Source organism: Schistocerca gregaria, chromosome 3 (genome assembly GCF_023897955.1).
Source record: "Schistocerca gregaria isolate iqSchGreg1 chromosome 3, iqSchGreg1.2, whole genome shotgun sequence".
NCBI classification, from domain to species: Eukaryota; Metazoa; Arthropoda; class Insecta; order Orthoptera; family Acrididae; genus Schistocerca; species Schistocerca gregaria.
Genome location: NC_064922.1, coordinates 251,484,279 through 251,497,973, shown reverse-complemented (window position 1 = coordinate 251,497,973; position 13,695 = coordinate 251,484,279). Strand labels below are relative to the sequence as shown.

General features: G+C 40.0%; 1 protein-coding gene across 3 annotated transcripts in view; it reads left to right on the top strand.

Moving 5' to 3' along the window:
• LOC126356321 (complexin) overlaps window positions 1-13,695 on the top strand; it is a 653,706-nt gene that overhangs the window by 421,021 nt on the left and 218,990 nt on the right. The window lies entirely within an intron of this gene.

The following is a 13,695-nucleotide window of genomic DNA, read 5'->3' as shown; positions in this document are numbered from 1 at the left end:
CGTGCAGATGAAAACAGAATTGCGAGATAGCTGTTATGCGCAAATAATTCACGAACCGTTTAAGATACTATAATTCATTTTCTGTAAGAAAGTCTCTTGTCGTCCTTTATAGAGATATTAAGCACAAACGGACAGCGTTATTTGCTTCGTCTCTTCTAATGCAGTTGTTGTAGTTTCTGCTGGTAGCATCGTCAGTCTGAAAGAGAAGAATTCAACGATGTTTCACTCTCCGAAATCTTACAACTAGTTTCAGAGAAATTATAGAATCAAGAATTTAGCATTCCTTAATTTCGAATATCAAACAGTTCGTTATCTCAGTCTGAAGTTCGTCATTTCATTCGCAGTTTAGGGAATACGTCGCATATTATATGAAGAAAATGAAATGCACCAGTGTGATACCGGTGTCAGAGAAGCAGAGAAGACATTCAGATTTGTGCATTTGCATTAAATAAAATCTTTATTTACTCTCACTAACATACAAGCTGTATTAAGCCTCAGTGACACACCTTATGGAATAGGACTCTTCCCGCTTGTAACGTCTCACCGGTTAGTGAGTAGCTAAAAATGGTTTAAATATCTGTGAATATCTCGCCTTCGGTTTCCCTCGACGACTGCATACACGAGCTAAAAATGTTTGTTCAATAAATACAGGATGCCATAATGGATTGCACTACAGTGGTGTAGGCCACACCTGAAGTAAAGTAAGTACGTAGATTTATTCACTTTAAAACCTGTATCTTACGAGCTCATGATCAATCTTCGGTGTAATAAGCCTCGTTGTTACTACTACAGCTAACCGATGGTAGCACATACTCCACTGGGGATTGTAAATAGTCCAGATGCAATAATTTGATAAAAATGCTTATGTGAAGTCCATTGCTTTGTTCAACACTAATGCTCACCAAAGTACGGATATAAAGTCACGTATCATTCTGCCTTTTGCGATATTAAATCAAACTGTTTAAGACTTCTAAATAATCCGTCACTGCACTGTCCTAATATGCTGTTTTAGACAATGTCCAACACACGAGTTGCTCTATTGTAGATCCAAACCTGAATCATGCACCAAGAACTTACCTCAACTGTACGCACAGATCTGTCCTCTAGTGGGTCCAACGCTCATCTGCCCTAACAATACTCGAGGCCGAGTATCTATACTCTTCCTACAATGTACTACTGGTTGTAATAATACAAAACATAACTTATAATATATAATATAGTTTAACAATATTATCAAACACTTTATAAAATTCCCTACTTTGCTAGAACAAGTTTAAAACATTTTATAAACACATAAAAAGCTCATTAATAGTGAAATTGCAGAAATAAGCATTCTAACAATGCTAAACGATCAGTTATCTATATTGTCTTAATTAGGCTCGAGATTTAATTCCTACCATTTAAAGATGATGAGAACGAAATATATTATTCTTTTATCTAAACATTTTCCATATATTAATTTCCTGAATCTGATTTTGACTGTTTATGGTACAAAAGGTATTATAACTACTATTGTTTGGTATTGCTATTATCCTTCTAAAAGCTTTTTTCTTATTATCGAAAAGTAATTGAATTTAATTATAGCTGGAGATGTAAGAGTATTGATCTATTAATAATGCAGTGGTGGTATACATAAGCCTGGAGTGTTACACACTGACCGACTGCTGCCTACAAGGCAGTACGAAGAGCAATTTACGATCGTGGAGCATGTGATCAACACCTCACCAGTTCCTCCAGCCGTTATGAATTCTGATAGTTCTGTTGTTCCTTTATTCAAGAAGCTCCTCATATGGCCCCACGAGAGTCTGCCAACCCCATTCCATACCTTCCTGACTCAGAAAGAAACATGAGGACGTACCTGTAATCAATGCCAGGTCCTTCCGCAGCGAAGTAAGCGAGGCCAATCATTCCTCTATGTCACAAATTTTTACTTTTGTTTTCTTACTCCATGTGGTTTTAATTAAAGTACAGCTCCTCGCAGATGTCAGTGTGGGCTGTAAATATTGTATGGCAACGAAAGTTTGTAGATATTCTAACATGTTAATGCGGAACCAATCTGAGCTTGAATAAAATTAGTTCCAATTTTGGCCACCAATTGCAAATCTTGCTCTGTGAATGTAAGAAAGACGTATAGAAATGTTTCCATATGCGATAGATTAGGAACGGGTTGTGAGCAGAAAAGGTCAAACAAGTAAAAAAGACATAATGTTGATTTCATTATCAACGCCGCTTTCACAATTTGTTCAATAAGAGCACCGAAGACGTCGACAAGATGCTGTACAGCGTCAGATTTGCAGATGGTGGCAAAAACTGGAACTAATAAATCGGTTCTGCATAACGCATTAGCGTGTTTCGCTCGCTTACGATAATTACTTGTTGAGTAGTTGCGCTTTAGTTATGACCACCTCGTATTTCTTGGCCGTGTCTTTCGTACGCTCATTGTATCCACAGATACTTTCGATATTTTAGGCTACGGAAGTGGTCACGGACTTCTCTAGGCATCATGGACGCATTAAGTTAGCTAATTAGCTAGTTCAAAAACTGTTCAAATGTGTGTGAAATCTTATGGGACTTAACTGCTAAGGTCATCAGTCCCTAAGCTTACACACTACTTAACCTAAATTATCCTAAGGACAAACACACAAACCCATGCCCAAGGGAGGACTCGAACCTCCGCCGAATTAGCTACTTATTCAGTTACAGGTTCGATAGAGCATTTGATCGATATCAAAATAATGTGGAATGAGTCAATTTATAGGATATGTATGTATAATTAATGCTAACATTAATGAAGACATTATCATTTTATTCCTAATTCTGTAACTACATTTAAAAACAAGTTGCTTTTCTTTTAAATTGTGGTACGGTCTCCAAGTACCCATTTGAAATCTTTCGCGGAACATACCAACCCGCTTGTCAGAAAAAGGTCACAGCAAGTCTGTTGCCGGAACTACCGGGTGCTACCCCGCTAATAAAGTAATTGTGTCTCTTCACAAGGCGCCCTCTGGATGTCCTATACGGCAGCCACGCCGACTGAGCGGGGGCAGCCAGCTCCATCCAGACGTTCTGCTTTAAGCAGGAAGCGGCCCACGCTGTGGCGAGAACCATTCCGTCACGTGTTCCCGACCTCCCAAGAGCAAGAGGAACACTATACCAAACGACTACACCCAGACTATGACGACGCGTTGTACACATTTTTACACGGTTCTTTTGCCCTCGTTTCTCTGCCGATACAAGGAAATACAAGCTTCTCCCCTCAAATGACTTTCGACTCGTTAAAATTATTGTCGTCTCTTTTCATCTAAACAAAAAACGATCAACGTGTTTTTCTTCAACTGCGTTACTCACCGAGATACAGACATAGACTGTGTTTCTTTTTTATATAGAACTACTTTTATGGCTCCAGAAAGACAGATCTTAATGAGAAAAATTAAGTGCAATAATTATTTTGTAGACCTGACAAGAAATTACGGGATGAACTCACATTGAATATGGAGATTTTATGCTGTTGTTGCGACACTTCGAATGGTGGAGCCTCCCCAAAATTTACTCCGTTTTCTCTGGAAATCAGTGTCACCGAGGCACGCGATACGTCATGTTTAAGCCACTCTCGACGGAAGCCTGCATCGTTGATACAAGAGATGTTGTTTTCGTTGTTGTCTCCAGTCAAAAGATTGGTCTGATGCAGCTCTCCACGCTACTCTATTCTGCGCAAACCTCTTCATCTCTGCGTAACTACTGCAGCCTCCGTCCACTTGCATTCAGACCTTGACCACACACTGCCTCCCATTACCAAATTGAAGATTTAGGATTCCTTGATGCCAGACGGAGCATCCCACCAACATATCCCTCCTTATAGTCAAATTAAGCCACAAATATCTTCTATGCTATTTGATACAGTCTAATTTTCAACATTCCAACTTTCATCTGTAGTACCACATTTCAGAAGCTTCTATTCTGACAATAACAAGAAAAACCGTTTCTGGAAAAGAGAAATTTGTTATTATCGAATACATATTTAAGTGTAAGTATTTCTATGGAGTGTAGCCTTGTACGGAAGTGAGACAAGAGATACTTCGTTCATGTTTTTTTTTTTTGTTATTTTTGGCATGTCATTAGCTCAGAGCGTCACTGAGCACATTGCTTTTCACTATAAAGATCATTTCAGTCATTGCTCACAAAATCGTTTACTACTGCCTAGTCATTACGAGTAGCGCATACACATTACTTGACCGATGGCTGCGTCTAAACATCGACTAAGTAATATTTATGCCCTACCGATAATGACTAGACATTAGATGGCTAGATAGTGGAAACTAGTATAGCCACTAAACAGTTTCGTCAGCATTTACCGAAACAAACTTGATTGTGAAGTAATAATTCATCGGTTGTGTGTTACTTTTTGGAGAAGTTGACAAGCACAGTGCGAGTACCGTCTACGTATGTCAGGTTTGTTTCAATTTGTGTCATAGAGCCGTGCCTTTCTGGTGTAAAAAGAAATCATAGTTCCATTTAAAAAACGGAATGTTACCAATATCTCGGTGACTATTCAATATGCGAAAACAGTTTGGTCTTTGTTTCATGAGCTCCTGATCACTATTCTTCCAGTTAAATTACATACGCCTTTAACGATGAAATCTTATTTGAGGTGAAAAAGTTACGCTTTGAAATATCGTATACTGTTGTTGTTGTTGTTTTCAGTCCTGAGACTGGTTTGATGCACTTCTCAATGCTACGCTATCCTGTGCAAGCTTCTTCATTGTTTCTCCTGATAACGACGTCCTCTTGAGTAGTCCCCGCCAGGAGATCCGAATGGGTGACTATTTTACCTCCGGAATATTTTACCCAAGAGGACGCCATCATCATTTAACCATACAGTAAAGCTGCATGCCCTCGGGAAAAATTACAGCTGTAGTTTTCCCTTGCTTTCAGCCGTTCGCAGTACCAGCACAGCAAGGCCGTTTTGGTTAGTGTTACAAGGCCAGATCAGTCAATCATCCAGACTATTGCCTCTGCAACTACTGAAAAGGCTGCTGCCCCTCTTGAGGAACCACACGTTTGTCTGGCCTCTCAACATATACCCCTCCGCTATGGTTGCACCTACGGTAAGGCCATCTATATCGTTGAGGCACGCTAGTGAGCGCGAAAAGTGTTGAAATATTTAGATATTTGAAAAATTGTCGAGAGTTTCCAACAAGCAGACAGGTTGATAATTTGAAAAAATTTGATGTTTATTCCTCGAGTGAAGTAGTAAAACTAAAGTCATAACACACATTGCGTCCAAATGGAACTTTTCGTACACAGGACTCGGCAGGATTGCGTTTCAGCGGTGCAGAACTATCATGAAATAACACATTTGTTTGTCGGGCGGCTACTGTGCAAGAAGCCTCCCGTGACAACTCATCACGTCTAGCCAAAATTGCAGAATTTGTCAGCAGATTTGCCCACACTTAATTATGGAGTTAATCGCTTTCAGAAAGAGTTTTCGATCTTGAGAATGAACTTGAAAAAGTTTTATTGAAGGGAATATAGAGCTTGCAGTTTCTGTGGACAGGAGGACTTCGTAAGGATCCAGATAGTGGCACTTACGACACTGTTAGTGGCGTAGTATTTTCAGTCCAGTGACCGAATCTGGATTGAGTGACAGTACTACCGGATACCAACTGGGCTTATGTCAGTAGTGTAGGAGCTGTGACGTTTACACCTCACATGGTGGTTCAAGATGAGACTCTCGTCGTTTATTTTAAAAATTTCGTGATTATTTATTTAATCTGATCTGATTAGGGCCATGGGGCCTTCTCTTAAATCGTGTCAGGGTTTCACACTTACGGTACCTTTTTCATATCATAGGTACCTAAGAAATGACAAATTCAATATTATCAATAGCATTAAAAAGATCCGAATTTCTATACAGATAATGTAAGTAATACTATGAACTAATAAAGTTAATAGTGGCAGTACTTATACTACTACTACTGCTGATGCTGCCACTAATGATGATGATGATGATAATAATAATAATAATAATAATAATAATAATAATAATAATAATAATAGCAGACACAGAAAGAATTTATAGGTGTACAAATTACATATTTTCTGATATATCAAGTTCTAAATGAAAGTTAAGAAGGCTGCACAAGCTAAGAATACTGAGAAATGACTAGGATGAGGTTGGAAAGAAGGATGTACTGGGATAACGAGTGCGTACGGTTACAACAGTAATCGTTATTGTTGCTAAAGTAAATATATCATTAACTGTCTTTCTGAAGCTATAGATGTTATTTAATTCTATCATATAATGCGGGAGGTTCCTCCTGCTAAGAAGGACTTCAGAAAAGTAACTAAACGATGTAGTGGGACAGAAAGGTTCTTGTTTTGATGGGATCGTCTGCTTCCGCCATATTGTTCGGACAAAACCCCGTTAGGGTCGGTGGGGGGGGGGGGGGGGGGGGGGAGTGGATATGAGGGACTGTGTACGTCGATGAGAGAGTAGGAAGTATGCAAACCTCAGCGCTTTTCTGCATGCAGCCAGGAGAGTTGTGCGGTCGTTGGTAAAATATGACCAAAGAGTTAACATCACAGGCATAACGAACACAGGCCTTCATAAACGTCAGAAGGGAAGAGCTTTTTATATTTTCATAGGCCATAAAGAGATGCTGATGACCTTTTGTACATTGCAGTTGCCTGCTTAGTCCAATTTAGATTTTCATCTGTTATTACCCCTAAGACTCTTTGGTGAGGGAGAGATGTTGATATATGCCCCGTTTAGGATTAAAAGTGGTAGGAAATCCCGATATTTCGAGCTAATGAGCCTAGAATGACGAAGCAATACCGCTTGGGCTTTGGATGGGTTGAGCATTAACATTATATCCTGTGCCCATTTTGATAGTGCACACGGGGCAGTACTGAGATTCTCTTCAGCTGTCTTCATGTTTATTGGTTTACACTTAGATACAACTGGAGGTCATCAGCGAACATGTGGTATTTGCAGTAGGACAAAAGTGATGACACATCATTAGCATATAATGAAAAAAGTACAAGACTAATACCGAACTATGTGAAACGCCTGATGCTACCTGCTTCTGTTGTGACTTTACACTGCCGGACGTAACACATGGTGATACACGTGAACGAACTTGATATATAACTACTTTTTGTTACGATCTGAACAGAAATTTTGGCCAAATCAACGAAATCGCGTTCTTCATCCATCACCTGGAATACTAGGACGCATACAGGGAACGTTCGTATGATTTTGCAGAAGGCGAAGAGACGGGTAATTACAGTTCATGCTCGATGTTTCTGTCCAGAGATTCTGACGAATGCTTTTATACGAACATCTGTTGCTAAATATAAACGAAATGGAACCGAGTTAACGATAATATAATACTTTTTCAATAACTATGTGACGAGGATTGCTAGCCATACGGATCTACTCAGAAGCTATTCATCCTGATGTACAAGTGTGCTACTGTTGTCTGATCATAAAGTGTGTGCTCGCACTTATACATGAAAGGCTGCTACTACCGCATATTTTAACCTGTGAGTTCATAAAAGACTAGGACTCTGATTGTTATACCCTGAAACGTTACCCGTTTGTATAAAATTTGACCTATACTTGAATAAACGCAATCTGACTAACTGTATATTAAGTTTCGTCCTGGCATGAACTTTCGCAAAGCACGACGTAATAAGAAGAATTGAGCCACTAAAGCCGAAACTGTAATGCTTACAATAGATCTCATGCAGTTACTAGAATTGCATATTATAGACACAATTGGTGGCATGCAAATAGTTTTATCTACAATACCTTATAATTTGAAAAACCCAGAGTTAGGGTGGCAGCAGAAATCATCTCGAAGTCTTCGTTTTCATTATGTCGTGTTCCGAAGTTCAACAGCGCTATAAGCTTACCTTTATAGTTAAAATCTTTGTTTAATCAATTATAATTTTTTGATTAATGTAGATTATTCTCTCATACACTTTAATAACATTTCTTACGTCTTGACCACACTTTTATTATTTCCAAAAACAGCTTAAGCATTTCGACATTCCGTCATTTTCAAAGGCTACAAAATGCAATATAAAAGGTGTTTTTGTAAATAATAAAAGTGTGGTCAAGACGTAAGAAAATGTATTAAAGTGCATCCAAATGGCCACTTCGTCTCACAGCATTATCATGCTAGTTGCGGCTATTCTTTCATGGCTCAAAATGTATTTAAAATGACTGTATTATAATTAGCGAACGTATTTCTTGAGTTAACACACGTGGGAATATGGAACGCATAGTAGGTTAACTTGAATAGAGACCGGGAGGGATGAAAATAAGCCCATAAAACCCAAAATTGTGCTATTCTTTAATAATTGAATACAAGATATACCCTTTGACATGCAAATCCATGTGCCTTACATTATCGTCCGGATACAACAGACGACAGAAAATCACCACGTATTAGCATTAACTAGCGAAACATTATTTGATGAGTGATAGAGCAACGAGATGGGCCTCTTGAAGCCTTGGATGACTGAAATAATATTGGTTATTGATCGCACATGCTCTGAAAAGTTGGATGCGCGAACAAAGATACTACATTTGCCATATTAAACTCTATTCCAAAATGTATCATGGAAAGATGGAAAGAAGCCTACTGCTCTTTAATGTGGGAAACTAATTAGCGTACAGTTATGTAAATGCAAAGTAACCCTCTCACCATTACCCTCCGTAAATGCTCAATTCACTATCACAAGACAAAGCGTCTATGCTACGAGATAGAATGTGCCCTTCAGTGTAGTGTAATGATAGCAGGTGGGAGGCAAAAGTGTGACTTTGTCTTCCGGCCACGGAACTTTGTCAACCAATTCTACCGACAAGCTTCCCTACTGGTGGACTCCCACCAAAGCTCACACAAATTTGTAAGACATAACTTACAGTTTCTATCCAGAGGCGCACCATCTCAACAAAAAGATAAGTGACTACAGATGTTTGAGGGAGGCGAATGTCGGTCGCCGCGTGCGCCAGTACGTGGCATGAAAGGATCTGAACAGTAGATGCCTTTTGCACTATTCAGGGTCAGAAAACATCGGCACACTTGTACGTGATGTTGAATAGTTAACAATTGGTTTACTAAACACATTTTCTAGCGCTCCATCGGAAAAAGACATGTAAGAGGGCTAGGTCAAAAGAATCTAAGACAAATGCTGCGATTTTATGTAGTTAATGAGGATATTCAGCCATTGGCGATAGATTTCGGCATAAGACACGGTTGCATTCAAAAGAGTTCTATGGATTCATCCATTCACTGCTGGAAACACCTGTACATATTGCCGTCTGTCCGACAGGCTTCGCACCAACTACAATTTTCTTGTGTTCGGTTGCAGCTCAACAACACGCCTATTGCACACTACTGGCCATTAAAATTGCTACACCACCAAAATGACGTGCTACAGATGCGAAATTTAACCGACAGGAAGAAGATGCTGTGATGTGCAAATGATTTGCTTTTCAGAGCATTAACAGAAGGTTGGCGCAGGTGGCGACACCTACAACGTGCTGACATGAGGGAAGTTACCAACCGATTTCTCATTCACAAACAGCATTTGACCGGCGTTGCCTGGTGAAACGTTGTTTTGAAGCCTCGTGTAAGGAGGAGAAATGCGTACCATCACGTTTCCGACTTTGATAAAGGTCGGATTGTAGCCTATCGCGATTGCGGTTTATCGTATCGCCACACTGCTGCTCTCGTTGGTCGGGATCCAATGACTGTTAGCAGAATGTGGAATCGGTGGGTTCTGGAGGGTAATACTCGATCCCAACGGCCTCGTATCACTAGCAGTCGAGATAACAGGAATCTTATCCGCATGGCTGTAACGGATCGTGCGGCCACGTCTCGATCCCTGAGACAAAAGATGAGGACGTTTGCAAGACAACAACCATCTGCACAAACAGTTCGACGTTTATAGCAGCATGGACTATCAGCTCGGAGACCATGGTTGCGGTTACCCTTGACGCTTGACGCTGCATCACAGACAGGAGCGCCTGCGATCGTGTACTCAACGACGAACCTCGGTGCACGAATGGCAAAACGTCAATTTTTCGGATGAATCCAGGTTCTGTTTAGAGCATCGTGATGGTCGTATCGGTGTTTGGCGACATCGCGGTGAACGCACATTGGAAGCGTGTATTCGTCATCATCCGGCGTGATGGTATGGGGTGCCATTGGTTACACGTCTCCGTCACCTCTTGTTCGCATTGACGGCACTTTCAACAGTGGACGTTACATTTCAGATGGGTTATGACCCGTGGCTCTACCCATCATTCGATCCGCGCGAAACCCTACATTTCCGCAGGATAATGCACGACCGCATGTTGCAAGTCCTGTACGGGCTTTTCTGGATACAGAAAATGTTCGACTGCTGCCCTGGCCAGCACATTTTCCAGATCTCTCACCAATTGAAAACGTCTGGTCAATGGTGGCCGAGCAACTGGCTCGTCAATATACGCCAGTCACTACCCTTGATGAACTGTGGTATCGTGTTGAAGCTGCATGAGCAGCTGTACCTGTACACGCCATCCAAGCTCTGTTTGACTCAATACCCAAGTGTATCAAGGCCGTTATTACACCCAGAGGTGGTTCTTCTGGGTACTGATTTCTCAGGATCTATACCCCGAAACTGCGTGAAAATGTAATCACATGTCAGTTCTAGTATAATATATTTGTCCAATGAATACTCGTTTATCATCTGCATTTCTTCTTTGTGTAGCAATTTTAATTTCCAGTAGCGTAAATTACGCTTCCACAACCAGAGATGTGATTGCGTTCGATGAAGTTTGGTACAGTGTAAATAAACAGTTTAATGCCAAGAAACAGTTCGAGCCCGATACTGGAAAATAAATAATTCTTTCCCAACTTCATTTATTTATTTATTTATTTTTTTGAGCTGTCTATGATCCTTTGGAACTCATGTTTGTCAGAGATCTTAAAAATTTTACATTGAGCTTCTTATAAGAAATGAGGGTTATGTTATGTACCTGTTCGAGATTTGGACTACGCGAAAGCGTCTGAAAGACCATCCGAGGTGATGTCGAACTTCAGTTGCGTTTCCGTGCTGTAGCTCACAGTTTAATTCCGCGCAGTACCGTTGCGTGCTTGGGGTAGTTCGCCCAACATCCGAATCCATACTTCACCACTGGTTTTTGCCCAGAATGTCCATCGATAAAAGAGTGATGTGAGCGAGTATCCGGCTGGTAGCTAACGCTATCTCATCGTATTCGTGTTTTGGAATGGAGACACTTATAAGCTTATTTTGGGGAGGATCAGTCTGGATTCCGGAGAAATATAGAAACAGGTCTGGCAATATTGCACCTACTACTTATCTCATAAAATAGAAATAAGAAAGCTAAAACTACACAGATAGCATTTCAAGATATAAAAAGAGTTTTTCGTAATTGGTTGAATGGAATACAGACTTTTAAATTCTGAAGGTGACCGGGATGAAATACAGTGAGCAAATGTGCCCAGAAACCAGACACCAGTTGTCAGAGTGGAAGGACATGAAAGGGAAGGAATGGTTGAGTAGGGGGTGGGATAGAGCCGTAGCCTAATCCGATGTTATTTCATATTTACAGAGGTCAGGCAGTGAGGACAACTAAAAAGAATTTTGGAAAGAGACTTAAAGTTGAGTGAGAAGAAATAAAAACTCGGAGATTTGCCGATGACTTCGTAACTCTCTGAGGGACCGTAAATTAGGTATCAGCTGAATCGAATAGATACTGTCTTGAAACAAAATTATAAAATGAATATAAAAAAGTGAAACAAGTGTGATGAAATTTTGTGGTATCAAATTAGATGATGATGAATAAATTAGCACTTGGCAACAAACTGCCTGGCAATGAACGAAATAGAGGGCATACAAAATACAGGCTTGCAACAGCAAGCACAGTATTTTTGCAAAACAGGTATTTGTTAACATTTAACTTAAATTTATGTGGCAGGAAGTCTTTTTGAAGGTGTTTGTCTGGAATCTAGCTTGAGAAGGTGCAACGTTGTCGAAAAGCAGATGATACAAGAAGTGAATGGAGGCCTTAGAAATGTGGAGCTGCAGAAGAATGCTGAAAAACATATGGGAAGAGCGAGTAACTAATGAAGAATTACGTAAAGCTGTCATCAATCAGAAGGTTGATTTGAACATCATAGCGCTCTGGTAAGCATGAAACCGTTTGAGGTGATATGCCATCATCTTCATCTGATCTTTCAACTAACTAAAGCCAATCATAATACGGCGTAACGTGGACTCCGATCCGCGGTGTAACTTCACTTTTTCAGGTTTAACAAACATTAACAGGAGAGAAAGGAGTGATGAAGAGCTGCAGAATCGAATTAGGAAAAAGGACATTTAAAGCAAAACTTTACGAAAAGAACGGACCGGTTGCTAGAACACACCCTAAGATTGCATAAAACCAGTCTTCTGACTTTAGATGACGACAACAACAACAACAACTACTGTTCCGCACATTAGTACTCTCTGCTGAAATGCTGGCTTGCTTCATAGTTCGAGAACATCTCGTAACACTGTATAAAGCAAATGCCTTATTGCTGCTTATAAAAGAGTCAACATTCCTCTAAATCTACGTTACCCTTACATCGAATCATCAACTAAAAAAGAGTTGCTGTTCAAATTAAATTTTGAGCTTCGTTGTGGCTTTTATTATTCGCTTAATCTTTTCGTCCAAGAACTAGAACTCGTGTTCTACACAGCAACATTTTATGAATCTACGAAATGCTTTTCTGATCGTAAGACTTACGAATATGACTGAAGTAATCGCGTGAAGCTGTGTAATGCTAATAATACTGTCAACTAATGAGATATACCACTGAAGAATAATATTATAAATGCTCCCACAGATTCTGGACGATTCCATAACCCCTATGAACTAATCAACTCACATAAAAGTGCTTTTAACTTCGGGGATGCTTCATTGATAAAAATTTTCAATTTGCGCGTTCATCTAAAGCACACGAAGAGCAACACGACGTTTTGAGAAATCTCTCTGTGTATCAGGACATCGACATGTATTGCCTGTCCTCCTATAATTAATAATTCCAATTTAAAAAATTTAATTTCCCTATAAACTGCGCTGTCTCTCCCTTTTTTTGGGTCCGTCAATATTGACTCTGTCCTCGTTCCAGCGAGTCTTTTTGCGGACGCACTGGTTACCGGGAAATGAAATAGTTGTTCCAAACATTGACTCTGAGATCGTAAACTAATTACTACGTGAAAAAATGAATCCGATATTTACTCTTGGCAGTGTACTTTCCAAACACAGTTAGCAAAGAAAGGGAGCCCATAACGGGCGTGCAAACATAACTGATAGATGTCGTCATCCTGGCGGCCGTCTCACTCTGTATACTATACGAAGAGGCTTTCTGTAAACGATTAAGTGTTAATTAGTGTACTTTAGGTTATTTGCTAATAGCTGTTCATTTTTAAAAGCTCTACGTGGAGGTTGTAGTGGAGTTTCATGCAACGTCAGTAAGTTTGGAAAGTCCTCATACATTATTGTTCCCCAACAAATGAGAAGCAATTGACCGGTAAGATATCATACGTTCTTTTTACATTGCTGAGCACGAAATGTTAGCATTAATACTGCCACTTTTACCGTCATTTGATGTATACGCCACGCAGCCAACCCTC